This window comes from Hevea brasiliensis, chromosome 15 (assembly GCF_030052815.1).
Source record: "Hevea brasiliensis isolate MT/VB/25A 57/8 chromosome 15, ASM3005281v1, whole genome shotgun sequence".
Taxonomy (NCBI): Eukaryota; Viridiplantae; Streptophyta; class Magnoliopsida; order Malpighiales; family Euphorbiaceae; genus Hevea; species Hevea brasiliensis.
The window spans coordinates 76,613,291-76,621,347 of record NC_079507.1 but is presented as its reverse complement, the minus strand read 5'-3'; the positions used below and the strand labels follow the sequence as shown (position 1 = coordinate 76,621,347).

At 29.6% G+C, this 8,057-nt stretch overlaps 1 non-coding gene across 1 annotated transcript; it reads left to right on the top strand.

Moving 5' to 3' along the window:
- Positions 1 to 834: 834 nt before the first annotated feature.
- Positions 835 to 940, top strand: LOC131174377 (small nucleolar RNA R71). Its single transcript, XR_009144625.1, has one exon. It is a non-coding gene; the product is annotated as a small nucleolar RNA R71 (small nucleolar RNA).
- The last annotated feature ends 7,117 nt before the right edge of the window (positions 941 to 8,057 follow it).

Below are 8,057 nucleotides of genomic sequence, written 5' to 3'. Positions count from 1 at the left end.
GATTGCATAGCTCTCTTGGATTCTCAGGTTGGCTAGGAAGCTTCCCAAAAGCTTTGCTATTTGAAGAGCTAGCTTGTTGAGCTATTTGATTCTCTAACATCTTGTTGTGTGTTGCCATTTGATCCACTTTAGATGCTAATTGAGAAATCATTTCTTGTTGACTTTGATGGCTCACAAGAAGAGTTTCAATCATAGATTCCAATCTAGCTGTCTTGTCTAGTTGTGCTTGTTGTGGTAGAGGTGGAGCAGGTACATTTTGAGGTTTAGAAATTCCAGGAGGAGGCCCTCTATTCTGCTGAAAATTCTGATTTTGTTGATATCCAGAAGGTTGCTGAAAATTCTGATTTTGCCCTTGTCTACCTCCCCAAGAGAAATTTGGGTGGTTTCTCCATGCTGGATCATAAGTTGCAGAAAATGGGTTACCACCTGGTCTTTGATTGTAGTTCCCCACATAATCCACTTGCTCACTTGAAAAATCTTGATTAAGTGCAGAAAATCACGCACAATTGACATTTGCAGCCCAATTTCTAGTGTATTACCGTAACCTCCTATCAAGAATCTACTTTCATACTTAACTTGTCCATCTTCTTTGTCAAAGCATCAAACTTAGCATTAATCATATTCATGGCATCAAGCTCGAACATACCAGCTGGTTTCTTGATCTCATTCCTCTCACAACTCCATTGGTAGTTGTTATAAGCAATTTTATCAAGAGCAGAAAAAGCTTCATCTTCAGATTTCTCCATAAGGTCACCTCCATTAGATGCATAAATTGGTGTCCTAATAGCTGGTGAAACTCCATTATAAAAGTGTTGAACAAGCATCCACTTAGGAATCCCATGATGTGGACATCTCCTTTGCAAATCCTTGTACCTCTCCCATGCTTCATACAAGCTCTCATCATCTCTAGGTTTAAAAGAAGTCACTCATTCCTCACCTTATTGTCTTGCTTGGTGGAAAATATTGAGCCAAAAATGCTTGAGAAAGTTCATCCCATGTTGTGATAGAACCCGTGGCAAAGAATGTAACCACTCTCTAGCTCGGTCCTTCAGAGAAAAGGAAATAACTGAGTCGAATTGCATCATCGTAAACTCCATTTATCTTCAACATATCACGATCTCAAGAAAGTGTGCCGATGCACATGTGGACTTTCACTTGGATTTCCTCCAAATTGTGCTTGTTGTACCATTTGACAAAGTGTGTTTCAATTCAAAATTATTAGCTTCTACCCTTGGTCTTGTGATACTTGGCATGAAATCTCCAATGTTAGGATAGGCATGATCCTTCACAGAGCGGTTGTTATTGTTGTTGTTGTTGTTGTTGTCAGCATTTCTTCTTGTACTTGCTCTTGCTCTTGTGCTCTTTCTTGTTATTGTTGAGCTTTAATTTCAGCTTTTCTCCTTTTAGATTCTGCTCTTAAAGCCCTTACTGTCTTCTCTATTTCTGGGTCAAAGAATAAATTGATTTCTTCACTTTTTGTCCTTCTCATAAAATAAAGCACCTGAAAAACGAAAATAAACAAATTCTCAAAGTAAAATGGTAAAAAGAAAATAAAATAAAATGCCCAAATTAACCAAACAAACAATCGTTTAATATCAAGCAAAAATCAAATCCCAAGAACGGCGCTAAAACTTGTTGTTGACTTATCCGCAAGTATACGGTCGTCTCAAGTAATACAGTGATGAATCAAGGATCGGTGCCACGAGGATTTGCTGTTTGATTACTAAACTATGAATGAAGCGATTATTTGGGCTAATGATTAATGAATAAATGGTAAATGTAAATGAGCAAGGTAAATTGATTAATCTAATTGAAATGGGTAAAGAGCAAACAAATAAATTCTAATTCTAGCTCGCAATTAAACTAAAATTAACAATGGGTAATTTAAACGAAAGTCTAATTATGGTAAAAGTGATCCTGAGTTGGGGTTTATGCATAAATTAATTGGGATTTGTCTTGGGCATTCCAATTTTTTAGGGAAAAATAGAGTTTGAAGGAAATTGATTCTAAATTCCTTTGATATCTTTTTCAAGCAAATCAAAGTGTATTCTAAAATAACCAAACCTACTTTCGTATGTATTTGATTACTTTAAAACCCATTAAGTTTTGTAACCAATAATTAATTCCTCTTAAAGTCCTAGTTTATTTCTAAATCTAGGTGATTTTAAGTTCCAATCCTTGATTAACTATCAATGACCTTCACCTTTCGGTCCTTCAATCAAAGATTAACACAATACCCAATGGGTACCAACATTAGGCAAGTAAATCAAGCACACAAGGAAGGAATCAAAACTCATATTCATATAAAATAAGGAAATACCCAATCCAAATCCACAAATTAATCTAAAACATATTTCCCAACTCTGAAATCTAAGGAAATTACTCACTCATAATGGTCTTTACAAGACATCTATATGGAAAAGTAAAGGAAAACATGATAAGAGGACTCAAATAGAAAACCTGTGGAAGAACCAAAGCCTCTGGTTTCTGGAGCTTCAAAACTGGTGCAGCAGCTCCTTCCCCAGGGGAAATGGCGTCTCCTCTCTCCCTTTCTATCAGATTTTCTTTTCTTTTTGTTTTCTTCCCCTTCCTCTTGTGGCAAAAATAAGGAAATGATGTATTTATATCGTCCCTAAAAGTTACCCTAAAAGTAAATAAAAGACAAGGAGTGGATAGGAAATGAGGTGTAAAATTATCCAAGTCAGCAAAGACTTTCACGCTCGGCATTCTGCTTAGGGTTCGGCTTAACCCTAAGCGGCTTCTTAGCAAATTTAGCCTCTGGACGCACTGTCTGCTTAAGGTTAAGCAGACCTTCAGCAAATCTCGGCAGACTTATAGTAAAATGGACTTTTCTGCTCATGCTTGACTTGTGCTGCACCTTAAGCATTGCCGCTTTACCCTGAGCATGACCTTAAGCAAGGTCTCAAGCAAATTTCGGCTGGTTTGCTCTTTCAAGGCTTAATTTCTTCAACTTTCCTCTATGGTTAAAGGATTCCAAATTTCTTCAAATCACTTCCTAATGCACTCATTGATCCTTGATTTGCCACAAAATCCTATCAAAAACAACAAAATTACAAAAATCAAATATAAAGTATTTAAATTCAACAAATAGGCTAAAATAAAGCTAAAAACATAAAATATACTAAAATATAAGTGCAAAATGAATGCAAAACTACCCTAAAATGTCTATATGAAATGAGTGTAACACATACGAGACTGATATAATTGCTACAAAACAATTTCTTGACCAAAAATTCACCATTAAGGATCTCGGGTATGCCAAGTTCTTCCTTGGTTTAGAAATTGCTAGATCTTCTTCTGGTATGTTTTTGAATCAACGTAAGTATATCCTTGATATTGTACATGATGCGAGCATGTCTAGTGCCAAAGCAGCTATTGTTCCACTTCCTCATGGATTAATATTATCTTCTGATGATGGCCAACTTCTTCAAGAACCTGAGAAATATCAAAGGCTGGTTGGACATCTCTTGTACTTGAATTTAACACGCTCTGATGTTACTTTTGCTGTCCACAAACTAAGTCAATTTATACAGCATCCACAGTAGCCACATTGGGATGCCACTATGCATATTCTGAGGTTCCTTAAAGGTTATCCTACACGGGGTATTTTCTTCCCAACTACAAATACTCTGTCTCTTACTGCTTATTGTGACTCAGATTGGGCTACCTGTATTGATTCTCGCAAATCGATCATGGGCTTCTGTATTTTCCTAGGACAAGCCTTAGTTTCCTGGAAATCAAAGAAGTAGAGTACAGTTAGTCGATCTACTACTGACGCTGAATATTGTAGCATGGCCTCTACGGTATGTGAACTTCAATGGTTGTCTTATCTTTTAAAGAAATTCCACATTTCTTTGCTTTTACCCATACCGTTATACTGCGACAAAAAAGTTGCATTACATATTGCAGCGAACCCAATCTTCCATAAAAGGACCAAGCACTTGGATATTGATTGCCATCTTTGTGCATGATCAGTTAGTGAAACGGTTCATTAAACCTGCTCATCTCATCTCCAAAGCTCAACTAGCAGACATTTTTACGAAGTGCCTCGCTACTCCCCTCTTTTCATCATTTATTTCCAAGCTGGGATTGGTAGACTTTTCCCCATCTCCAGTTTGGAAGAGAGAGAGGGGGTTGAGGATGAAAGATTATTGATTATGTTACTAGGAAAATGAAGTGAAGAAAAAGTGTAAAATGGTGTGTAGCATCCAAAAGAAAAGAGTAGGTTAATGAAACGGGGCGTTTTGGAAACAGACTTAAGTTACAAAAGGAAGAGATGGAAAAGGATTGTTTTGTGCTATTTCACATGTTAGTTAAGATGGATAACATGGAAAGAGAAACACAACTTGGAATCCAAGTTTGAAATCCGTGTCATTTGTTAAGATCTATGTCATAGATTAGTTATTATTTTTTTTCCTTTTACTGATCATGTATATAAAGAAGAAAAATATATTGTAAAACGTATCTTCTTTCATTTTTACTATTGAATGAAACTTAAGTGTTTCAATTCATGTTCTTTGCTCTATTTTGTTCAGTAACCAAAAATAAAAATGATAAAAATAAAAGTCAATTCAATTTTTAATGTTTAAATTGAATCAATAGAGTATTTAATTTCTTAATTTCAACTCAAATAAATTTAAAAATATATGTAACTCGTGGATAAAAACATTAATTAAATGAGTCATTTCCATGTTCAAAATCATATTTTTTTTGAAAAAATAAGGAAAAATTTTATTACAAATTAATTTCCTCAAAATCTTTTAGAGCATCCTAATTATACTCAACTTGATCTTGCTTTCGATCATCACTGCATTTTTTGTTTTTCTTTGTACTCCACTCTATCTCTCTTGCACTCTATTTAAGAGTATTGTAATGAGATTCTTTTTTTTTTTTTCCATTCAATGAAAATATAATGGATTGCATGATAGAAGATAATCATTTTTAATTTTTATTATAAAAGTATACAATATTAAAAAAGTTAAACGAAGATACTCGAATTCAAACTCCCTATTCTTTACATTAAAAATATATATAGAAAGACTAATTAGGCTATCGCTGATTAACATATAATGAAATTATTTTTAAATAAGATAAATAAAATAAGATAACATAATGAAATATAAGGTATCAAATTTTTTCAAACCAATCAATTTGGTTTATGAGAAAGTAAAGATTTTAAAGATTTTAAAACTTCGAAAAATTCTTAATTTTCCTTCACTGTTAAAATTAATCGGTTTTGTAACCAATTTTTGCAATCGACTGAAATTAGTTGCTATTAGTAATTAGCAAAAATCAGTTGCTATTAGTAATCAATTTACAAACAATTGCTAAAATTGATTGCATTAAGAATTCGCACTACAAGAAATTGAAAAAATAGCTACGAAAATTACCAACCAAATATACTTAAATTTCGTTGGTAATCAGTGATTATTGACGAATAACGGATGAAATTTTTTAGTTCACAAATACTAGCGTAGGTAATTTTTACCGACGAAAAAAATATTATCACTAAATTTATCAAAGAATTATTACATACGTAAATTTAAATTTTTTTGTAGATAATTTCGCAGGAGATTTTACTCTTATAAATTATCGATTATTTACCGACAAAATTTTTCGTCGGTAATTATCGACGAAAACAAATTTTCATAGCTAATTTTTATTTAATATTTTTTAATTTAATCTTTACTTTCTAATTTAATTTTTAATTTAAATTAACTTTTAAATTTAATTTAATTTTAAATTTTCAAAATAATTTTTTAAATTTATTTTTAATTTATTTTTATTTTTAAATTAAATATAAAATATTTTAACTTAAATGCAAAATTAATTTATAATTTTTTAAGATTTAATTGACTTCAAAAAAAAAATTTACTAGTAGGGCCCAAAATAGACCCCACATATATGACTATGCCACAGTTGCTTTATGTTTAGGAGTGATTTTCCTTTTATAGAGTAATTTTCCTTTTATAGATAAACTTACCACCCTTCAATCTATTCACAAACGATATGAAAATTTTATATTTTTCATAATTTACCAATGAATTACCGACTAAATATATTTCGTCAGTAATTAACAACGAAAAAATTTTTGTAGGTATTTTTTTAAAATTTTACTTTCTATTTTCTCCTTAATATTACCTACGAAAAGCATTTCGTTGGTAATTACCGACGAAAACAATTTGTAGATAAAATTTTTTGACATTTTTATAATTTTTCTTCTCTATTTTCTTCTTAATATTACATACAAAAAGTATTTCGTTGGTAATTACTGACGAAAACTTTTCGTAGGTAAAACTTTTTTAGCTTTTTAAAATTTCTTTCTCTATTTTCTTCTTAATATTACCTACGAAAAGTTTTTCGTTGGTAAGTATCGATGAAAGAGTTTTCGTAGGTAACATTTTTTAAGCTTTTTAGAATTTTTTTTCTCTATTTTCTCTTTAATATTATCTACAAAAAGGTTTTCGTTGGTAATTACCGGCAAAAATTTTTTCGTAGGTATTTTTTTTCTAAATTTTATTTTCAATTTTCTCCTTAATATTACCTACGAAAAGCGTTTCGTTGGTAATTACCGACGAAAAAAATTCATAGCTAAAATTTTTTAAGATTTTTAGAATTTTTCTTCTCTATTTTTTCCTTAATATTACCTACGAAAAGCATTTCGTTTGTAATTACCAAACAAAAAAATTCATAGGTATTTTTTTAAAAAAATTTATTTTCTATTTTCTTCTTAATATTACCTACGAAAAACATTTCGTTGGTAATTACCGACGAAAGATTTAGTCGTTACTTTTTTCATTTGGTCGTTAATTTTGTCGTCAATATTAGGCACCACTTTTACCTACGAAATTACATCATCGGTAAAGTGTTCGTTAGTAATTAGTCAGTAATTTCATCGGTAAAAATTGATTTAAATTTTATTTCTCTTTTTCGTTGGTAAAGCATTGGTAAATTACCAACGAAATTCTGTAGTCGATAATTTTTGTAATTATTTTTAACATTTCTTCTAGTGTCGATTGTTAATAAACAATCGATTTTTGTAAATAATTGCGAATCAGTTACTAAATTTTTCCCTTTAAAAATTTATGTCTAATTTTTAAAATTTTTTTTATTTGTTATCAAATTGCAAATTGCTTGCTAATAGTAACTAATTTTTATAACTGATTTTTTCGCCTAAAAAATTTCGACTATTTTTATTTTTTTTATTTACAACCAATTTTTGCAGCTGATTGCGAATTGGTTACAAAATTTTCTCCTAAAAAATGCTTGCCCACTTTTTTTAAGAAAATTAGCAACCGACAATCGATTGTTAAAATTAGTTTCTGATTCACTTTATATAAATTACTGTTTATTTTATTTTCTTGTTACTTTTTTTTTCTCCTCTTTTCTCTCATTTTTTTAATAATCTTTTTTCATTCTCATCTATTTTATTCATAATATTTTTTTTCTAATCTATTTTCTTTATCATTTTTTTTCTCATATATTTTTTTATCATTTTTTCTTTTCTATTTTACTCTTTATCTTTTTCATTTTATTTATTTTCTTCACATTTTCTTAATCATTTTTTTCTTTCTCATCTTTTTTTTTATCATTTTTTTCTCATTTTTTTATTTTAGTTATTTTTTCTTTGGCATAAAATAAAAATTTTTGTAGAAATATATTTTTTATCGGTAAATTATTTGTAATATTAATTTTTAGCAATTTTTTGTTATTATATATATATATATATATATATAAATTTTTTTAGTAATTTCGTCTTATGTATATTTTTTATATTTAATTTTTTATAATTTTATATTATTAATTTTTCATTAATAATTTATTATTTTAATAATTTTTTGAAAAATTTATTTATTTGAAATTTTTATTTGTTATTTGAAAATTTATTTCTTTTATAATTTTTTAAATTAATAACTAACTTTTTGATTGCTAAATTAATTATGAATAGCAACTGATTTATAAAATAATCGTAAAATTATAAAATTAAAGGTATTGAATATTTTGCAACTGATTATTTTTTAGTTGCTAAATTAATT